Below are 24,064 nucleotides of genomic sequence, written 5' to 3' on the forward strand. Positions count from 1 at the left end.
TTAGACCTCAAATATGTTGAATAAATAGTAATTAAAAAGAAAACTATTTGGTTTATACAAACACGGAAACAAATTCCTTAGTTTTTACTTCTTGTAAACTACTACAAAACAAGTAAAAGCCCAGACTTGTCCCTGGTGTCTGAGACAGCTCTATGGTCTTAGCCATGGTGGAGGTTGGAGTCTCACTGATTGAAGGTGTTGACAGGATTGGAGGATAGAAGAGCTTCTTAAAGAAGTAGTAACGGGTCTGTGAGAGCCACAATTCTTGCTTGTTTTTATGTGCTGAATAATTGTTTTACGCAATAATTTACAAATGAATTATTTATAAATCATACAGTGTTATTTCCAGGATATTTTTCACATTCTGTCTGTCACTATGATGAAAATTACAGACCTCTCACATCTATAGACCCTTTGTTTGTAAACATTGTGATGAATTTTGTTGGGCGGGGCTTAGCCTGGAAGCAAACCACCATAGATGACTTACCCACACTGTTAGACAATGGGGAGCGACGTAACCATAGACATTATATACGTAGACGCCGCATCGACTGTTGAGGGACACGTCAACATCGCCGCCATCTTGGAGCGGTGGTGGTGGAGGCAGCGGTGCATGGACATTACGACAGAAAGAGGTATTTCTCAATCTCTAAGTAGAATTATTCGTTAAATTTTGAACTAATTTCCAAACTGTTTATTTTTTTTTAAAAGTCACACATGTAGATATGATACAAGGTGGTTGGATATATTTAAAATGCTGCTTTTACCACTTAACACATAATCTCCACACCCACATTCTTGAATTTTTCAGTTCTTTGGCTACAATAATTAATGATGATGATATAATAGTAATAGTGATAGTATAATAATAATAATAATAATAATAATAATAGCAAAAACAAAATAATATAATAAGCCAGTAACTATAACGCAACAATAAAAACAATAACATTAATAGTAAACAATATTTATTAATGATAATGTCATATAATGACAATAATAATAACAATAGTGATAATAGCAATAATAATAATAGGGCAATGAGAATACCACTAACTATAATATAAAGTATTAATAATAAAAGAAATACAATAATATGAGAATATAATGATAATTATAAGAATAGAAATAACAATAATCCAGTAGTAGTACGATTATACAATAATTATAACAATAATAAAATACAATATCTATCTATCATGTCTGACGTTTGTTACAAACAAACCGTGCGAAAATTGCTTTAGAATTGAGTGATTTATGACAACTTTAATAGTGTGGCACATAATTCCTCTATAGATGTAATGCACTGTATGAGCGATTGCCACTGGTCCAAGATGGCCGCCCTGTAGACGCACCACTCCAGTGGGCGGCAGCAGTCAATGCGGCGTCTACGTATTATGATGTCTATTGACGTAGCAACCTGGCAGCCATCTTACCTCAAACAGCTGGCCCCTCTCATTCCATTGACGTCAATGGTACATGTACCATTTAAATAACCCTAACTTGCTCAATTTTCAACCAATTTTCTAACAGCAAGCGGCAATTTCAACATGTACAAGCATCCTATGTTGTACAAATGTATAATAAGGTTGGTAATAAGGCAAACCATTTGTAAGTCCGTCAATATTTCATTGATTTGAGGGTATTTTGTTTAAGCTGATCACTCACTTCCAACAGCTACCGTAGAGCATGTCAGAAAGTCAGTTGTTTGTGGTAAGATGGCTGCCGTTGAGTTACGCTGGCGAATCCCGCTTGCGTCATAGTGTTTATATGTCTATGCTTTAACCGGAATCGTTTCCTGTTTTTGTTTCCAGCCACATCACGAGCCCCTAAGGGGTCTATTTAAGTGCTTTTTTGCCACACTGTAACTTAGTCAAAATATTATTGAAGTGAAATTACTGGAGTATTTGCTTAAATAATAAATTTCAGCATTGAAAGTGATTAAAAATCAAGAACTAAACAGTAATGGAGAATCTGTTTCATATTGATAGAACAAGTACCCAATAGTAGTACAAATGAATAACACTGTGCAATGTTTAATTCACCACCATAACATTTAGATTTAGTTTTAAAAACCACATCAAACCAAGGAAATTGCTGTTTTGCTTTGATATCTACTGTAAACACTCCTATTGACATTGTTGGAAATATTTTTGCACATTGCATTGTGGGATATGGAGTCCCATAGATGGATACATAAAAGTGTTTTTCCTTCGCTCTTATTTCTTGCGTTTCGACCCAAGTTTGTTCCCTGTATTCCTCTATCATCTCACTCCCCGAGAAATTCGGATCTTTCCATGAATGACCCAAAATAAACATTAGTCATTGTTTTGCCACAACTTCCTGTCAGTAAAACACCCCAAATGTGTTGGGAAGTCACTTTGACAGAGTTTTTTGCAAGCAAACACAAGAAATCACGGTAAGAATGAAGTGCAATCACGGTAATTTTAACAAAAACTAAATGACTAGAAACGCAGAATCATTAAACATTAGACATGATGTTAAATTGTCCTCTGTGCCAAAAGATTGTAGTGACATGAGATGTAAATTTTGGGACGTATCATCAGTAGTGTTTCTTTGAATCAGGGTTTTTTTCTGCCTTTTTAACACTAGACACCCTCATCAAAGGTGGTCAGCTACAGGGCGATCAAGTCTGAGCTTGCATCCCATAACTGTTTCCTACTTCCTCCTGTCTACAGCAGTGTTCAGTGTGTTTGTGGTTTAGCTAACCAGGCTTTCTTTTGCCAGCATTACGCAAGAATTTGTGTGATGGTTCTGGGAAAAAAATTTAAACCAATGTTTGTCATTGGCCTTCATCACATTAACCATAACCCAAACCGTGAATGAAATGTTAAAAGATGTAATTGCACAAAACACATTTCCATTGAAACGCATGAGTTTGTGTCCCGCAGTATGAAAACAATGCCGAAATCATGTTGGCACGCACGAAAATATGACAGTGTCACGTTTCCTGCAAGATCATGTTATGAGGAAACATAGTAGAGTTAAATGTAATGCAGTAAAAGTAAGAAGTATCCCTGAAATATAAATTTGAGTAAAGTACAGATACTCAACAGCTTTACTACTATTGTAAATGTACTTTATTATTGTGTGCTTCTGACTATACGTAAACAAAATATTACCTCAAAAACTTAGAAAGAAGGTTTATTTGGAAACAGTTAAAAAAGAATATCACTAATACAAATGTGCTAGTATAATTGACACGTGACCACATGTTGCCCCTTTTCAAATTTATTCCAGTGCGTTTTAATTGAAATAACTGGAAGCACTCTCATCAAATGTTTTTCTTTAGCTAGAATGAGTTGATTCCACGTGAAACTTGGAGCAGAAATAGAAACATGTGTCATTTACCACGAAGCCAAATTTTAAAAATGAAAAAATGGTTTAGTATATAAAATTGTATCTCAAAATCATGGAAAAGCACGCACTTCTCTCTGCTCTTTAACGCTGGGGGCGTGTCAGTTAGAAGCGCTGGAACCATGCCCACGCATGGAAAGGAAGGTGCCGCCTTTGTGTATTAACCTTAACCCCATGGGAGAGAGCAGTGTGAAAGACCAAAAAACTTAGGAAAAATCCAAAAATGCTCAGATTAGGTCTAATATGTGCATCTCTCCCGGGTAGAGTCAGCACTGCGCCTGCTCGAGACGAAAAAAAAAATTGCAGCGTGAAAAAAGTGCTCATTTCATTGAAAATGTGGCACCAGCGGACGCGTTTTATTCCCCTGAGTGTGAATATGCGGTTTGTTTTCGGCTAGGGGCGGAGTTCCGCCAGCTGGAGGCCGCGAAAGTTTGGTGTGCTTCAGCAGCAGGGTCGCGTTTATATATCTGCTGTTTCATAGAAGAAGATAAGAAGAGCAAGTAAACCATACCTTCAACCATTTCTGACAAGAACACCAATTCTTTCCAGCAGACAGATACAACTTGTGTCAATCCCAGTTGCCTGTATTTACATGCACGGAGCTCATGTTATCTTTTTCATGGCGTTTATGAAACAGCAGAGATGTCGCCCCCTGTGGTCACAGATTTTGTTTCTCAAATTCCGGTGATTTGATGAAATTTTTGATTTCAGGGAAATTGATGCACTTTAAATCTTGATTTATATTTCTTTCTTTGTTTTCTTTAATGTTAATAAGGATACAATGTTAGGCAGAGGTGTACTAATAACAATTTTATAGATAAATTACACTCTTTATAGTCGTGGCGGAGAGTGGGGGGGGCATGAAATATTTTCTTCTTCCTAGGGGGGCAGTGTAAGGCAGTGCTTCTACTGCCTTACCTGCACTGTTTTTGTAGTTAGTAGAGATGAGGAGGAGAAGAAAGTGACTTAGCAGCTTAACACCTGTGAGTGTGTAAAGCAGCTAGATGAATCCACTGCCACACACCCTGAAGTGCTGAGACGGACTCACAATAACAATAGCCCCTTAAATAGCAATGTTTTACTGTAATTTGCCGTTTTTTGGCTGAAAACAATAGCAACAGTGTGTGGATAGCAAAAGAAAATCGCTTTGGTGATCACCGATCTCCCTCACAAGAGCGAGGCATGAAGTCTGCGTCTATAGACACGCCCACTCATGAATATGCATTAGTAGGCCCCAAAACAGCCTGTTTATAGAACTGCTCTGAAAGTCACTTTTCAGAGGGCTAAAACTCCAGAAAACAGGCGAGTTTGGGAAAATAAACCTCAAATACTGTGTTGCTGGAGTTCTTACGGGTGAAAAATAGCATAATACTGGACCTTTAAAGTCACATCCAATGAAATTCAATGAGCCTGGCCACATCCAAACAAACAGGGTTGAAATTATATGTTTGTGTTAAAGATGAGGGGCATTGAAATTTAATTGGAATTAAATGAGAAGCAAAACATCTGACATTAGCCTAACATTAAGAGTCCAAGTATTTCATATTACACATCATTAATAATCAAGCCTCTCATCTGATGGAATTGAAGCTGCTTAAATTGTAATTATTCTGAGATAAACATAACATTTCCCTCACAGTTGTAATGATAAACCAAGGACACAATGATGATGTGGCTGTGACCCTGGAATACGCTACTGTCCAGTTTTGGGCACTCATTTGTTTGACGTGATTTCATGGAAGCGCTGGTGCGACAAGGAAAAGGCCGTCTATGACTGAGGGAGAAGCTGGAGAGGGAGCGGGAAAGGGAGGGCTGCTGGTTAATGTTGGTAATGAAACTCAACCCTAATTGCATCAGATGTAACAAAGGCTTCGGCAATGCTTTTTAATTGTCCCTGTGTCACTTTCACTTTGCATTTAAATGATTGCAAATATAGCTCATTATATCCACTTTTAGAGCCACTGAGTGCTTAGACATGACGCACGGAGGAATTCAGGCCACTCATGGGTTTAAAGCTCTGAGTTTCCAGGTATCCAAACAGTTTAAAACTGATTTTTTTTTTTTTTTTTTTTTTTTTTTTAAATTAACCAGAATTTGTACGTTAATTTAATGGTATCATAAGATTAGTTTGGTTAGAATTTTGTCAAAATCCGTTAAGTACTCCTAATAATCCTGCTAACAGACAAACAAATAAATAAATGCTAACCCTAACCCTAACCCATAAAACCACCACTGATTAGCTTGTTTAGTGCTGTGTCATTGTGTGCTACATGTTAACTTGCAACTATCTCAGATAAACAAATGCTCCTTGAGGGCGTTGTCAAGTTTTTGTCCTACAAAGATCAAGTTTTTTTTTTTTTTTTTGGTCAAGTTCTTGTTTGAGAGGTAGAAAAGTGTTGTAGACAAATGTTAGCAAAACCTGCAGCTTACAGCTGTGAGTAAATCACACAGTTACGCTGTCAAATTAGCTTAAATTGATTAAAGGGGACATATCATGGTTTTAAATCCTTCCTTTTTACATATAAATCATACAGTTGTGGTCTATATAAAGCTGAACTGCAATGCTTGGGTCTGAATTCCTCATTATTATAGCTCCACAGGCCCCTTTTCTACCCTTTTCTGATGTGCTTCTGAGAACAACTCGTTTTGGTGCCGTCTCTTTAAATGCAAATGAGACACTTCATACCCCGCCCCCTCTCTGTTCAACTCCACCCTGCTCGGCCATTTTTGTAGTTTGATAGAAGAGATATGGCTATGTAGCGGCGCATAAACTTTTTATTCAGAGGTTATTTACAAAATGTCAACAACAGAAGACTTGTCCATCCAGCCTTACATGTTACAGCCAGAGTCGGACCCAGCGGAGCGAGATGAAAATGAAGATGATGAACCTGCAGAACCCTAACAAGTGAGCTAACGCAAGCACCGAGCTAACGCTAGCGCCAAGCTAACGTCATGAAATGCGTTTTAATACAGTCTTTTCAGAGACAAAAACTTCAAAATGAAATGACTAATGAAAACTTTAGACTTAAATTAAATCACGTAGGCCATATCATCAAGGATCTAAAACGAGCACACAGCGCTAACATATGAAGACGGTGCAACTGCTAATGCTAACAAAACAATGACAGGGACGTCTTATCATCACACTTTTTAGCGTTATTTACAGCTTACCGAAGTGCTCTGTTCGTTGTCTCCAAAGATAGAAGGAATTGAACCCTCAATCAGACAAAGTCTTTAGGCAAATCCTTCTTTATACTGGTGGAGGTTGCTGAAGCAGTCATCCTTGAAGTGCTTCACACACACAAAAATGACCTTACCCACAGATGTGGGTACATTTCCATAAAAAATAAAACTCAACCAGGCACTTTGAAAAGGTTCTGATGCTGGTAGACGGTGTAATGAAGCGTGTGGGTTACTACATCCAACAACCGAACATTTTGACTTGTCCTCTCGTAACTTCGGCATCCTTGAGCTTGGACTACAAAATAAAAGCGAGAAATAAAAATGGCAGAAGTGTTGGACCTGGAGTTGATGTACTAATTAGGCAGTTCCGCTGCAAATACTGTGATGTAATAGTTCAAAAAACGTAATAGAGAATAGAAAAATCTAAACAGATTGAAAAATATGAGCAAAACAGAATATAAAGATATCAACGGAGCACCTGAAGAGACTAATTAGATTTTTTCTGAACTTCTAAATACTCTAAATATACAACAAAATGCATTTAAGGGCTAAAAAAGTGGATTTAGCATTATATGTCCCCTTTAATGCTGTGATTACTTCATTTGTTTATTGGGTCATTCCATCTCATTTCAACAAATGTTCAGGACAGATACTTGGGTCTAAAGAAATTCTGAAATTTTTACCGATTGTTTTTTAATAATTCAGTTGGCACAGTGTGCATTTTTAGTTTGACCTCACGAATACTATTTAGTGATGGGAGTATGTGTCGATTTTTGTAGTTTTTCTTCCATTTTCAGCTTCCTCAGAATCTCAAAAATGACATGACATAGGAAACTGGAATTTGGTATAGTAATACAACTCTACCTACTGTACTTACATCTGCTATAGATCCTATCTGATGCACATGCCAGCCCCTCAAATTTGAAAAAAAGTTGGTTGGGGTTTTGGGCTGGAACAGGTTTGGGTCTTCAGTAAACAACTTTGCATATGCCTTAGCTCCCTGTAATGTGATCAGCTTTGAGCTATGAACATATACTGTTCAAATCACTAATGATTAGTCACATATACACATTGGTTCTTGGGTGACAGTCTTTTGAAATTTGAAAAAATACCTTTTTTTTTTTACTATTTCCATTGGCCCATAACTATCCTCTGTTTTATAGTATAAAGGTTACTTCTTCTTGGGATATAAAACTATTTAACGTATACGACTTCTTAATTTTTATTTTGAACCCCAACTTTGGGTTATTTCACCACTCGCAAATATGGAAAATCCTTACGTGAGGCCATTGTAGCTTTCCTCTGTCTTATCATAATTTATTGTTTTTTAGTTTTTCACTGTATTTTTTCATGTCGACCAAAGTGAGTGGGCCATTTGTGAAATGACGCTGACCATATTCATTTATTTAAAATCTGGCTTTAAAAAGCTGTTTACATAGAGTTAGGGCTGTAAAGACGTGATTTTGTTTTTAAAAAAATATCCATGTGAGTGTTGCAAAGCAGAGGTCGAAGATTATCCTTTTCTGCTAATTAACACAGCGTAGCTCTGGGCCTGTCAGCTACTACATCGCAACATGTTGAGAGAAGTCCAACTTATCTGTGTAGTTCAAGAACCCCCTGCTGACCATTTGATCCCGCTTCTCAACATTTTGCTCACTCTGGCCTGAAGTGAGTTAATGGAGACAAAAGTTAGATGGGAAAACTTTCCAAAGAACACCTCTGATCGGGTTTCGTATGAACTCAGCTGCCGTTTATGGTCAACACTGTGACCTTGATGTCACCCGACAGTCTGCCCGTAAGGCTCAGCCTCCTGGATTAGGTGTGGCGTGCTTCACTGCTACTTGCTGCTATCTAAGTGGAACAAATTCACCAATTAAGCAAATCCCTTTTCTGCTCTCCCCAGGCACTGGCTTATCAGCCTCATTTGAGTCTATCCTGTTCCTGCTTTCTCATCAGCTTGTGCATCTCTCTATCGTCTCCCCCTGGAGAAAAGACTCGAGGACCTATATAGAATGTGTATCGCACTCTGGGATTTACTTGTCCCACAGCAAACGCCATAAACAAGCAAAGGAGGGGTCAAATGAGTCAGATTAATCACAGCAATTATATGACAGCGTAAAACCAGCAGTACATCACTGGAATGAAAGTACTGTCCTGCCTCAAAATCCACTGCTATTGGATTGGGATTTACTTACAGGTGAATGTAAATTAAGCTAATATATTTAAAAATGTAGAGTTGAACAAGTGAGTTTAAGATCAATTCAGGCTCATTTTATTCAATCTAATGTAGATTAAGTCCCATCAAATCGAGATGGGTTGATTTAATTTGTTTTAAATTTGGGTTTGATTTTAGGTTTGTTGAATTAATCAGAATCAGAAATACGTTAATGTCCCAGAGAGAAATTGCTTGTGTTACAGCCGCCCTAGAAATACTTCAAATGAAATAACAAACACCAAACAAGAAGAAAGAAGAGAAGAAGAAAAGGGAACGTACATGGTTAAGTAACCGATAACCAATAAAGACAACAAATCCATCGTTGCACACCCTTGAACCAAGCAGCAGCAGCCATGTTGAAACTCTCAGGTCTGTCTGATCCTGATCCGCAGAGATATTTGAGGAACACACACAGACAGACAGACAGACAGACAGAGATTCCTTGATTTTATAGATGCGTCTTGCATCCAACACTGCACTGTTAAAGTACTTCACACATTCACACTTTTATTTTAACCATAGATGTTTATTTGCTTGTTATTAAACAATCTTGACAATAAATTTGAATCTTTATAGATTGAAATATTCCTCTTAGCAACCTGTTCACTTGGATGATTTGCTACGCTGATGGAAGTTATTAAGAGATTGTAGAGTAGATACTAATTAATTATAGCAGCTTTCATTTGTATGCCAAAAAAATGAGCTATGGTTCAACCCAACTGTCATTCATAGTCATAGCGCCACCTATTGGTAAAAGGAAATCATAGTCATTATTTTTACACTGAACATTGCAGGAAAGTTTGTGATATAATCCTTGAAAATGGTCAGCTATGTCTCAGCACTTTAACATTCATGCCACACCCCGACATGCAACACACCAACATGCGCCACGTCCTGACATGCGTGTGGTTGTGAGGGCTCGTTCAACACTGCTTTCAGCTTTAATTATACATTGAGTTTAAGATGTGCTTGTTGAAACTCACCAGAATACATTTAAACCTTCAGTATTATGTTATTTTTCGCACATCTCCAATTGTTCTTTGAAACCCAACAACATAGTAATTGAATTTTATTTTCCCAAACTCGCCTGTTTTCTGGAATTTTAGCCCTCTAAAAAAGTCACTTTCAGACCGTTCCTAAAAACAGGCCGTTTTTGGGGCCTTCATGTCATTGCATGAGTAGGCGTAAATACACACGCCCTTCAGTGTATTTGGTCACAAACATGTCAGATCATCCCATAAAAGCGATACAAAGCGGTGTAGCGGCTACTAAAAATGAAACTGATTGCGAGCGCTCTTCGGATTATCTCGATACTCGATTATCTATATACTGAATGTAAATATATTGACTGTAATAGCAACCTGCCTTCGCTATGATTGTTTGAGTGTGAGGTAGTTTGAGAGGGAGGAGCTCACATTCTTATAGGGTAGGTGGAGCCAAGATTGTCAGTAGGAGGAGTTTCCCCCTTATAACAGATTAGTGGGGTAAAATCTAACTCGCCCGTTTGGAGCTGACTTTTTACAAAATGTGGAATAACTAATTTCTGTAGCAAAACCATTATGAAGTTTTTTTTTATTTTTGTAATTGGCTGAGTCAGTTGATAATTAACACCTTCTTTAACTAATACCATGCTTAGTAAGCAAAGAGACACTGTATTGGCATAGACGGAGTTTGCGATTCTTGCCAGTGGGGTCAAAAGCAAAAATATAATTAAATATATAGACCGTCTTGTGTCATTTAATGTTATAAATTCATGATAAACTCATGCTGGTTGTAGCTTTTCTGCTTCATTTGTTGCAGTACCGTACCTGAACTGCTGGGCGCAGTGTCGCTTTACCGTTTACATTGCGAAGAACAATTGCGCAACAGAAGAAGAGCACCAAAAAATATCTCGTATTTTTAAAAGAACAACAAATGAATTCATTTAATTTCGTACAGTCACTGTGTTTCATGGCACTTAAAGTCTTTGAATATTATGTACATTATATTAACAATTGTATTTTATCAAATTAATTTGGGAAAACTGAATGAAATTTTTGGACCACTAGGGGGCCTGCCCCCCAAACTCTGTGTATTGGCTAAAAAAAAAAAAAGGTGTCAGTCAGCCGTGCATTTAGGCCATTTTGAAGGAGTCTTAAATCCAGACACTCGATTAGTAGCCTGGATCAACTTATCTGAGCATTTTTCAAGGAGTAAGTATTAAAAATACATTCCTTCGAAAGCAACCTATATACCAGTGGAAATAAGTTGGTGTATTTACATAACAGTGTTTTTAAAGCTTTGTAATAGGAATTTTTTATGTGAAATAAAGGCATTGAATAATCTCGAAGTATAACAAGGTTTGAATGAGTGGGAAAACCTAATAATGAAGTTATTATTATAAAATAAAAATGAGACATGGGAGACAGATGGTAAAAACAGATTGAATCAGGGGCTAGCTTGAAGGACGTTGAGATGCTGATTAGATAGTCAGGGTGTAATAAACTAAAAATAGCAGAAAACTGGTGTAAGCATCAGTGAAACCCACCAGTGTGTGCACATATTGAAAGCTGTGAGCCCACTCATTTTGAGTCATAATTAGAAGAAAGCTTCGTGATCAAAGTTCCTCTGTTTAGTCTATTAAAAGAAACGAAAAATGCTCCTGACAACATGACTACTGATTTATTGATGTCCGGGCTCACTCATTTCAGCTGGGATGCTTCAAAAGAGCAAAGCAATCTCTGACTTTGCCTGCTGTTCTTACAATCCTCAAACAAGCGCACACTGTGCACAAACAAACACACCGCCCTCCACGTGCACAAACACACGGTGCTCCCAGAGGGGTGGGGTTTTTAATCCTCAAATACACCACCATAAATCAAACCGCTGCTCCCCGTGCCCCAACTCGTCTCTCTCAATGAACGCTCAGGCTAGTGGCACATTAATGGCAATTTACAGGGCCAGTCATGCGAGACGAGGAGCATCAACGGTGTATTTTATTTATTTTTTTTATTGTGACTCCTGATTAATTTCCTTCACTACACAGCCGATGAATTGGTAACAGTGAAGGATGTGACCTACCTCCTCCATCAATCCCTCTGAATAGATGTCAGGCGTGTTTTCCTCCAATCAGAAACTGGCTGCTTGTATCTCAATAAATGAACAAATTATGCATGAAGTTTAAATTATTTTGTTCACTCCAGTTATTTTAGGAGAGTACCCGGAATATCAAATACATATCTGACTAACTACGGTCTTTGTAGTTTACATCTGCACCCAGGTTTATCTAACCTTGACAGTATATTGTAGTTAATGAAGTTGGAAGTTCTATGAAGAACAACATAATACACAAAACTCCAGAAACACAGAAAACAACAGAAAAATGCACAAAATGCCAAGAAAAGTACCGTCATTTCCAGACTATAAGCCGCTCCTTTTTTCTCACGCTTTGAACCCTGCGGCTTAAACAATGACGCGGCTAAATTGTGGATTTTTCCCGGTTTTATAAGCTTCATGCCGCCACAAAATTGATCTCTGTCACATTAGACCATGTGGAACAATTTAATTAATATTAAATAGTTTTTGCTCGCACTGAATCATTCTGATCACACTGCCTCATCATTGCAACGACGCTGAGAAATGTTGTCAGAGAGAGAGAGCACTGCAGCAGCAGCGTGGATGAAGTAAAAGTCATCCATTTTGTAATAGAAAGATAAACAGCATAAAGTTGTTAAATCACCGCGTTAGGTTTTTTCAGGATTGATCGGTGCTCTGGACTCTGAGGCTGATGGAGACGCTTCCGTAAGGAGGACGAACAGCCAGTTTGTAATAGTAGCATAACAGCCAAAGTTGCCAAATTACCACGTTGGATTTGTTCAGAAGCTATCGCGTCCGTATTCTGACTCAGAGTCCGACTCGCTATGATCGCTCTGCAGTAGTTCACATTAAGAAGAGCGGATGAAGCGGTGTATCAGTCTGGTTCCAGTAAAAAGTGACCATAAAAAGCTGTAAATGGACTGATATGTAGACGTGGGGCAGTGAGGAGGAGACTTTATGTAGTAAAGGAAACTTATCAGTTGAAACACGGACATTTCCGTGAAACCTGACTTGAGTACAGCAGCTCGCCTACCTGCCCGTTCTGATAGGCCGAGTTGTCTGAAGGGCACCCTCATCAGCCAATAGGGTGTGGTCTATGTTAGGCTGTGGCATTTGTGTGGATTTTTTTTTTTTTTTATCAAATTGCTAAATTATTGTAATGCGGAAAATAAAACAGTGCACTTTATAGCCCAGAAATGACGGTACAAGTAACAAATACGAGTCATAAATCACACAAAATGACAACAAAGACACGATAAACAACTGCTTAAACACAAAATGACGACAAAAACAACAGCATATACAAAAGGACTTCAAAGACACTTTTACAGAAAATGACAAGAACAGAAAAGATAGAAGAAAAACACGACGACTTGAAAAACAAACAAAAAGACAACAGAAATTTGCCGAGAAAATCGACGAAATGAAATCAAGAACACACAAAAGGGCAGCTGTGGCTACATTGTAACTTACCACTGCCGGTATGACTGATGTGAGTGACTGGTGTGAATGAATGTAGGTTTCTGTAACGCACTTTGATTCTCCTCAAAAAAAGCACTATATAAATACAGGCCATTATTATTATTATTATTATTATTATTATTATTATTATTATTATTATTATTAAATGTCTAAAAACACCAAGAAAACCTACACAAAAGGACTACAAAGATAATACCCTTTGTTCTTTCCTGTATTAAGTCTCAGATTGGTTATTATTCTAAATGCTATGAATGTTGATAATGTGGCCCTCGGATCAGACAATCACATTTTTGTGGCACCCACTGTGATAGAAGTTGCCCATCTCTGGTATAAGCTTTTATATAATAATTTACTAAACATAGTTGTAAATGTACACACAGAATATTTGACTTGATATGATCAGCTTTTTCTACCGTTTCAGGTGGAGTGGCTGAAAAACGAGGAGCCCCTCAGCTCTGAAAATAGGGGCGACTTTGGCACGAGGGGCGACCACAACCTCATCATCTCCGAAGCTCGACTCTCCGACTCGGGAAACTATACCTGTGCAGCTGCCAATATTGTGGCCAAGAGACGCAGCGCCACAGCCACTGTTGTAGTGTACGGTAAGATATCACAATGACATATTAATACATCAACACAGGAAATGAGGTTTATCTGCTTGGATTGGTTAATGCCATCTTTTAGCAGTGGTAAATTACCTTTAATGAAAAAACTTTTTCTAAATGGATCACTACAGTATATCAACACAATCTTCATTAACTCCTGATTATCTACTCAATACTATCTACCATGCATACCTGGCTCAATGAGTAATCTTACTCCCTCAGTGTTGCATCATGGTATAATCATTGTCTGTCCTGACTAGGACTTCCTGCCTGTTATGCCTCTTAGGCAACAAAAGTTGTCATGTGTTCCTTCTATTGCTGTTTCCAAGCAATAAGGTTATACTGTATGGGATGCGGTTGTTGGTCAGATGCCTGACCTCCAAGTTGGAGCACCAGTAATGTCTGCTTAGGGTTATCCTTCCCATTGATAGGTGACTTTTTGAAGTTACAGAACCTTTTCTGACAAGTTTGGAGTCTGTTTTTTTCCTCAGAGATTGATTACCAAAAAGGCCCCATCTTTATCTACCCAACTATTTATCTACAGCTGGGGAAAGCTTGGTGGATACCCGCGCGTCCACACTGCACTTCGTGGTAAGACTTGTCGTATGCACTGAGATGAAGACAAGACCAAGACTTTTGGGAGTCAAGACCGAGACAAGCTGACACCGAGACAAGACCGAGACCATAAAATTCAATTTTGAAAACCATGACAAGTTTGAGCATTTAAAGAGCATTCTTTAATTTCAGATCTCTCAAAACACAACATGCACTTAAATAATGATCCTTGTATGTATTTAAAATCCAGAATGATTTTAAATATCTGAAAATAAAATGTTTGTGTTTGCCAGGTGATTGAGGCCTAAAGTAAGTGCTCAGAGGTGTTTCTGACTAGAAATAAGAGGATGTCCCAGTTTTGGCAGTTGTCTGACATACAAGATTCCCAAAGAGGCTAAACAATCAGTGAGCTAATGAGTCAAATTACAACATTAATTCATCGGGAACAGTTCCAAGTGCTTCTTCTTATTGTCACATTAAGGAAGTTGAAGAATAGCAGATTGTTGCTGATCTCAACTGGTCTTGACAGAAAATTCTGAGTCCGGTAAGTCCAATACTAAGAAAAGACCAAGTTTAAATGATCTTGAGTCCAAAAGAAGACCAATGATGCGTTTCCACTGGTGGTATCGGCTCCACTCTACTCTCCCTTTTCCCGTTTCCACTGGGAAAAAGTACCTCCTCTATGGTACCTGCTGCTTTTTTTTTAGTACCTCCTTGGTTGAGGTTCCAAAAAAAGCAGCCCTGGTCTGAAAATGTGACATAAGCACAAAGCAGACACTGATTGTGACTGAGAATCATCACAGCGTAGAGTCATCAGCTCACGCACAGAGAGGAAGCATTAGGCCACAATTGATTTTTGTTGGCGATCTTGTGAGGATGGCAGCAAAAAAGTGCAACCTGTGGAGTCTAGCAGTTTTGTGTGTCAGGTTGGTGCTCAATGGAATTGCTCCGGAAAAACAGTATTGGATCCCGAAAGCAAGGAGTGCGTAGTCGCGTAGAGCCGATAGCGCCAATGGAAACGTGCCACAAGACCTTTAAAATGTGGTCTTGAGACCAAGACTGGTCTGGAGTACTATAACCTCTAGGGCCTTGGCTGAAAGAGGATGGTGCCCAGTTGTGGTGAGTGGCCACATAGAAGCACCGTAAGAGTCTTGGTGGTAGAAAGGCTTTGTACTGGAAAGGAAAGTCTTACACACTGGGCTCTTCTTTTTGGCTCCTCTCAGTCTGATGGATGTGTATGTTGTCCCATGCCTTCTTTGTGAGACTAAATTATTCTGAAATTCCTGAGTTCAAATTCTGCCAGGTCGAAAATGAAATCCTACTTTTTTTAGAGATCAAAGGAAATCATGTTTACCTACATACTTCTGGGTTTGATGTGGAACGTTCTCCTGACCACAATGTGTGGTAATTTCTCACACCGCGCTTTCATTAGCAGGTGATTAACCCGCATCTGATCCTGTGTCCTAAAACAAGAAGACACAAGCACATTATTATTATACAGCCTAATTATTAATGATAAGAAGGCTGTAGCGAAGGTTCTTCTGATGGCTCAGTTTCAGTCTGTCTGCTGTAAACTCTGTGTGTAAAACACTCTGTAGCTGCAGAGCCGCAGACTGTCTGTCCTGCATTTTTATGGCCATTTAGGGAGTGAAATTTCACCGCCAGAGTAACACCATCTCCTTACACTTTGTGGAAAAGCCCAGTTTAATTGAAGTGTTTTCAAGCTCACCCCACTGACCTCCAAACACAGGTTTTTTTTCCTTCTTTTCTTTTTTTTATCCTGAGAAAGAATTTAGCTGCTGTGGGACTACATCAGATTTTCTTTGTCATCCCTGTGCTGCAGCCCATCAATCACAGCATTTCCATAATGCTAATGAAGTCGCCGACAGCCCTTCTATTCCTGATAGCCTAAGACAGATGTATGGTCATGGAAGAGCCATATTTCTTTCCTGTGACAGCAAACGAGCTGATTAGTCAATCATCCCGTATTATTTTAGGAGTAAAAATCAGTGAGGGAAGTAAGAGTTGATCATTCCTTTTTCACCGCTGAGTGAACCACATGGTGGATAAATTACCTCCCACTCAAATGGAAACCAGTTTGTAGCATCAAAGACAAATGCACTGATGAAGGTCTAATGTTGCATGTTTTTCTCAAGTCAAAAATATTACCTTTTTTTATCAGAATTAGTTGAATTTAAGGGTGCGTTCACAACGAAGACACCAAGAATGGTTTAGAGTTCGTAGTCCGCCTCGTTCAGGCAGTGTGAACACACAAACGTAGTCTAGACCGACAAAAACCTGAAGCACACTGAAGCTAAATATCTCTGTTGATTCTCCACCTTTTAAAGCTGAATATCAACATGTGGTCATTGGATCCATAAAACTCGGGGAAACACATCTCATGCCGATATTTCGAAGAATTTTGGAGACCCGCCATTGTGCGGTGGTTGAGCATGACAAGTGTGCCCGAAGATGACATAGAGCACATGGATTGTGGGTGAACGGAAGAACAAACTCCGGCACAAAACCGAACAAGAAAACCACCAAAAGCTCAAGAATTTGTTGATGTTTCATTGTTGAATGACGTAAAAGAACAGGCAGAGAAGGAGGCATTTTCTGCACACTTTACGTGCTCGTTTTGACCAATAGACTCTCTTCTTTGCATTTCTGTTTGTCTGCATAGAGAAGTCTCTACTCTATTAACCCTCTGGCCCCGACGGAGCCGGCGCATCTTGATCACATGATTGTTTAAAGAGCCAATAGCAGCAAAGCGCAACGTCCTTGGATCTCCGTTTCAACTTGTGTCGGCAGCGCGGATGCCAAACTGCAAACCAGTCTTTAAACGAAAGCGTTGTGCAGCAAGTTCGAACAACGCTGAAACGTCACATTATAGCTGTTTCCTATTGGTTGAGAAGAAGAAGGCCATCGTCCAATCAAAATGTCCACATATAGCGGGCATTTTCTTTTCAAGCGACAGTTAAACAGAGACACACAAACAGAGACGGAGAGAGGGTGAGTTTAGAAATTTGAGATTATAGCGATTATTACTGTGATTTGACTGTTTAGTTAGTGTGTAGTGAGTGAGATTAGAGTGTAGTGTAGTGTCTAGCATATTTGTTTATTGTTTTATATCAACACAATGAGACACAAATAATTTGTCTTTCCCTGTATTTGTGATTTATGCTTTTTTGTAAATAGTTGTACAAAATCACCTGAGACATTGCTTCCATTTCACTGTAAATAGCTATATATAACTGTATTAACTCATCTGTATATAATTTTTTGAAATATATCGTTTAAATTTGCTATGCAAACAATAAAAATGATTTGATAAAAATGTTTTTGACTTTTATAGTAAAAAAAAGCCTAACTTTTTCCCACTCGAATTTTAGTGTTTATTGTGGTTTTAGATCCACTGTGTTAACACAGTATGCCATATTAAAGAAAATACTTCACAGTCACATTTGGGAGGTTCTCGTGAAAAAAAATATACCAAACAAGCAAGGTTTATGGATTTCCTTATATGAAATATAAAGGTAAAATCAAACGCAGTGAAAAAACTGCAAAAACGCCTTAGGCCCCAAACAAATAGCTAATGCTCAGTCAACACAAATCAAACCAAATCAAGGTGATAGAATTATTAGCTGTTCTTCCACCATTTATGTTGAGTCTGGGGCTATGTTTGAAATGGCACACTCCGTACTATACACGACGAACGCTGTAAGTATGTACTGTCTACAATATACTAAGTATGATTAGAATGATTTATTTATTTATTTATTTATTCAGTTTATTTCCGACATGGTTACGTTCACTTTTTTTTTTTTTTTTTACATTTTTTTTTTTTTTTTTTTCATTCCGAAAAAGGAGACGAGAGAAGCAGTTTGCTTATCCGGGTCCCGTCCCCTGTTTTACCATCGCAAATTTACATGGGTTTACATGATTGATGTCCGATGATGGCCATTCCAAATGAAGTATACTTCCAAGTTTCCGAAGATGTAAAAACCTGAAGCACACTGAGGCTAAATACTGTATCTCTATTGATTCTCCACCTTTAAAAGTTCTGAAAACATTTTAAGTGAGAAAGTGACCAACGTGTGGTTATTTGATCCATAAAACTTGCGGAAACACGTTTGACTCCAACATTTGAGTTTTTCGGAGATCCACCATTGCACGAGTTACAAAACTTTGGGTTAACTTCATAAAAACAGCCCTATTTACAAAAATGTTAAAAACTAATATTAGATAAGAATAGATGCTTTTGTTTTGGAAAGGGGGATGTTTGACTTTTAGCTTGAAGTTGGTCCCAGGACCATTTTACACTTCTCTCGCAATGCATCATGGGGGCGGTTGAGTATGACTAGTATAGTGTGCCCACTGTGCAAACTTAAAAAATGTCCCGATATAGTATACATCTGTGTATTTCTCATGTACTCAATCTTCTCATAGTATCTATGCACTACATACTAATTTTGATGTCAGACCTAGTATGAGCAGTATGTTAGTATAACATTCCCAACACAGTCTGGGACTATACTGGTGTGAAAGAAACTTCATATTCAGGCAGAGAAATTGTTGGTTAAAAGTCATTCTGTGCATGGTCTGCAGGTTCCCCTTTCATCAGTGGATCTCAATTTATTTCTCTCACACACCACTTTTGAAAAGTGAAAACAGGAACACTTCTGTGGCTGACAAAAATCTGCTCTCAGCAAGAGATGACCCTAAAAGGAATGTTGTTTTCTTTGGAGCTGGGAGGTCTAACATTAAATGCATTGTTGAATCCTAACGCTGGCCTCTGATCTTTCCTCCCTGTGCAGTAAACGGCGGCTGGTCGCTGTGGACCAACTGGTCTCCCTGTAACGTGCGCTGCGGCCGAGGCATGCAGAAGCGCACACGCACGTGCACCAATCCGGCTCCTCTCAACGGTGGAGCTTTCTGTGAGGGGATGTCAGTGCAGAAAAGCAGCTGCAGCACCGTGTGTCCGGGTAAGAGCTGTCAACACGTTTCCAGTGCTGACACTATCTGTGTTGCTGTGGAGTGTGTGAAGCTGCCCTATCACCTTACAGATAGCAGCTTTGTACTCTCAAACCATCTGACAGCTGCCATATTAACGTACTATTGCTTCCTGAGGAGGATGAACCTACCAGTCAGACAGCGTGTGTGTATATACAGTATATACAGTATATATCTCCGTATTCATATCAGCATAACAAGCCAGGCTTGCTCTGATGATTAGTTTTCAGTCACTGGTCCTCAAGGTTTATTTTAACTGTGCAATAAAAAACATTTAAGATAATGTTCAGTGTAATACAACACATCCCTTCATTCTTTATTATCAACACTTACTCTCTTCAGGGTCGCTAGCAGCTAATCTGAGTGCAAGGCAGGAGGATAGGGCCAGGACAGGACAACAGTGCCAATACGCATATAATTAAAATCAACCCTAATGTCAGTGTAGATTCATTACAATTAATATAGAGATATGATAATGTCCTGTAAACTTAAGCCTGAATGCCAGCAAAAAACTAAGGAATATAACATCAACCTGAATTTTCGCACTAAGTGGCACTGTTGTTAATCTTTGTTCAGCCAAGAGTGTATAATAATATATTTGACAGTGCACTATAGCAGTGGTTCTCAACTTTTTCATCCCCCGACCCCCAAAATAAAGCTACCAGAGACTGAGGACCCCCACTGTAGCTGAAGGTGGTTGAACACAGACATGAACATTGAAGAACAGTCATATGGAGACAGGGCCATCTATAAGGGGGAATGAAGGGGAGAGATTTTTGGGGTCCATCTATGAATCTGTGATAACCACATTTATGTATTTATCTCAATGATATCCACTGTTATACAGGAAGTTTAGTATGATTTGTGCCATAGTATATAGTCATTTTAAAGATGTGAATCTGTGTTTTAATCAGAATAAAAGGGTTCAAAGTGACCAAAAATGGTGGAAAAGGTGGTGAAATGGGATTTTAAAAACCACAGATATTGGTTAAATGTTCCAAATTAAAGTGGCCAAAAACAGACAGAAAAAAATGGTAAAAAAAAAATATTCAATCAATATTGGAACAGTTAGTTTAAACTGGCAAATAATGGGCATGAGAAATTGTGAATGTGGGTAAATTGGCAAAAATAAGCACGCGATATGATGAGAAGAGGTTAAAAGTGACAATAATGGGTCAACATGTGCAACATTAGGTGGGAAAAGTGGTGGAAAGGGTTTATAAGTGCTGAAAATGTCTTGAAAGTAGAAAAAATGTGCAGAAAGGCATTGAAATTTGATATAGAAGTGGTGGGAATGGGAGTAATGTAGCAAAAATGCATTAAAAGGAACAAAAGCATGGCAAGAAAAAGTGATGAAAATGGGTTAAAATGTGGCAAGTTTGGTGTAGTTGCAGAAAATGGGTAAAAAATAGTCAAAAACTGGCTCAAATATTCCTAGTTCCTTAAAAGCATCTGGCGACGCCCTCTCAGCGTCTCCCCTGCGCTACAGGACAGTTTTAAACTCAACGATCCCTAACATGTTTTAAACTGTACCTGTTCCCCCTCTGTGCTGACTGCCATTTTTGTTTTCCTGGGAGATGTAGTTTGCTTCTCAGACCGACTAAAAACTACACTGGTGGGAGTACTCTGAGTTTTGGTTTTACATGGTCGTCACATTGCATTAGTGCAAACCGAGATATGCCGGTATTCACAATACCTTTACATTCTTAATAAATATGATTCAATACAAAAATAACAGCTAGAATTAATCGGTCACATGCCGTCACATGCTGATGTGTTCCGTTTTATATTTACCAGCTAGAAAAGGACATAATGTTTATTAATTTGCCTCCCGGCATGAAATCAAATGAGTTTGTTTTTCAGAATGTTGATACATTACCCTTTCAGATGAAACAGCAGGATGTTTTGAATATTAGCATGTCCTTGAAGGTTGGGTTTTAATGCCTGTATATGGTAAATGGAGGCATTTACTGTATCTGTAAGCATTCATTGAGAGGGTCTTTATTACTTGGAGTAACATTGTCCATCCTGTGGTTTTAAGAGCTTGATCTCAAATGTAACAAGAGCTGCAGACTGTCAGATTAGCTCAGAAACATGGAAAAACCTGCACTCACTCCTGTGGATGTTGTGCAGCAGAACAAAAGGGTTGTTTAACTGAACATGGAGGAATGTTAATGTCAGTCTGAATACAAAACAAAGACTGAATGGTGTGGTTATAGAGCACTCTGCTGTATGTAGGACTCTTGCCATGTGCTATTTGTAATATTTTACATCACCGAGGTTTAGCTTCAGGAATCGAAATTCGTCTTCTTTATCTTTTTAAGACATTTTGGACAATTTAATTGTTGCTGAATTGTGGGGACAGTTTGGAAATGAGCACACCGTATTTGAGATTAATTCACGTGGAGAATGCCAACATTGCTGGTATTTAAAATGGAATTGGCCCAACCAGTGCTTTAACCCAGTGGTTCCCAACCTTTTTTTGGATCGTGACCCCATTGTGATATCAAGAATTTCTGTCGACCCTAAAGCCATTTTTATTTCTAGAATTAATTTTTGTTTGTCATATTTTGTTACAAGTACAGAGTAGCCAGGATTAGTGACAAGTTGTGCTAGCTCTGATTATTTTTTAGCTGCATTATTATTATTATTATTATTATTATTATTATTATTATTATTATTATTATTATTATTATTTGTTTTTGTTATTGTTAGGGTCCGATGTCCCAGAATGGGACAGAGGAACCAATTGTTTTTATTATTGTTATTGTTATTGTTATTAGTAGTAGTAGTAGTAATATTATTATTATTTATTTTATTTATTCATTTATTTTTTTTGTCCTGTTTCATGCCAGAAAGGGCGACGGAAAAAAGCATTTTGCTTATCCAGATTCGTCCCCCAATTTGAACACAGATAATTTTACATCAAACCTCGTTTCTTCATATCATCATTATTATCATTATGAACAATAACTATATTTATAAGTATAGTAGAAGTTGTTTAAGACTGTCTGTTGTTTTAATTTGAAAAATAATAATTAAAAACATTTCAAAAAAGTATTTCTAATCAGTAAAACCAATTACTAGACATTTCAGACGACCAAACATGTCCCTTTTTCTTTGGATGCATCACAATCCCATCTGTGAGGTCAGGCACTGATATTGGATAAAAAAAAAAAAGAGTACAATTGTTGTTGTTTTTCAGCTTTGTGTTGGAAATTAAATGTAAATGCTATTATAAAAGGGATTTTTTAGTAGGATTGGTGTTAAATATTTACATTTTTGGGAACATTGTTTACATTTTTTGTGTCCCACGCAGTGTTGGGATTAGGCATGAGCGATATACTGTATTGAGATTTGAGATATAGAATATTGTCTCTATCGGTATATGGAAATATATTTTTCATAGCTTATTTTGTATCAAAATACTTGTTTTAGGAGTCGCTGTACTCACACATGCTGTCCCTTATTGGAGAAAAAGCCAAAAGTGGAACATATTGTGCTGCAGTTTGTTAATTAATGTGTCTGTATAGCATTTATCATCAGCAAATTTAACCCAGAATTGTCTTTATGGTCAGACTTCATTTGAAATAAAATTATCGACATTTATATCGTATATCACTATTTTGAGAAAAAAATATTGAGATATGAGTTCTGGTCCATGTCACCCAGCCCTAGTCGGTATGTACACATGTCCCTAATTGCAACAATCTTCTGTGTTGTGTTGCCTCAGTGGATGGCAGCTGGGCAGAGTGGTCCGAGTGGACCGTGTGCAGCTCAGACTGCGGGAGGCAGCGCGGTCGGGAGTGTTCGGCCCCGGAGCCCAAACACGGAGGACTGCTCTGCGTCGGCGCCGCCGTGGCCGTGGAAAACTGCACGGGCGGCCTGTGCAAACAGAGTGGGAAACGTCTCCTCCACTTTACCACCATTACTGTCATCTCCAATGTGTTCAGGGACTGTCATTAAACATGTTGCATTCACAATTGTTTTTGGCACCGGAGGCCATGTCATGATCGTCATTATGATAATGCTCCTGCTGACAGCCTCGTTCATCTTTATTATTCATCCACTTCAGTCCACATCCATCAGACAGCGTGCACACAGGCATGAATGAATGGTCTGGAAGTAATTGAATCAACTGACACTTGTGTTGCTCAAAAATGAGACTTTAAAACGATGTTTGTTTGTGTCTGCAGATCAGAAGCTGCTTCATGACGCTAAGCCACAGGGTGAGTGACTTTTATTCATTACAGTTCAACAGTGTGCATGGGTCAAATACCAGCGCTATTGTTTAAACCAACTATAAACCCACTGTGCTATTTAGCCCCGCCTCTGATATTATTTACTTAACCAGGAAACAGTATTGTTTTCACGCTAACAGGTTGCACCTGCATATCAGTTAGCTTTCCAAGAAATGTATGCTTTTCCTGGAAAAATCCACACTTGATCCAATGCTGAATTGGCACCTTTTTAGCCAATATTGATATAGATGCTTTGATCTTTTCCTTATAATAGAACATCAAACCAATCACTAGATGCCTCTGAGGACAGCTGGCAG

The 24,064-nt window shown here is 38.4% G+C and overlaps 1 pseudogene; it reads left to right on the forward strand.

Annotated features, from left to right (window-relative positions):
* Positions 1–24,064, forward strand: part of LOC114473366 (netrin receptor UNC5D-like) — a 278,176-nt pseudogene that overhangs the window by 193,207 nt on the left and 60,905 nt on the right.

Source organism: Gouania willdenowi, chromosome 12 (genome assembly GCF_900634775.1).
Source record: "Gouania willdenowi chromosome 12, fGouWil2.1, whole genome shotgun sequence".
Taxonomy (NCBI): Eukaryota; Metazoa; Chordata; class Actinopteri; order Blenniiformes; family Gobiesocidae; genus Gouania; species Gouania willdenowi.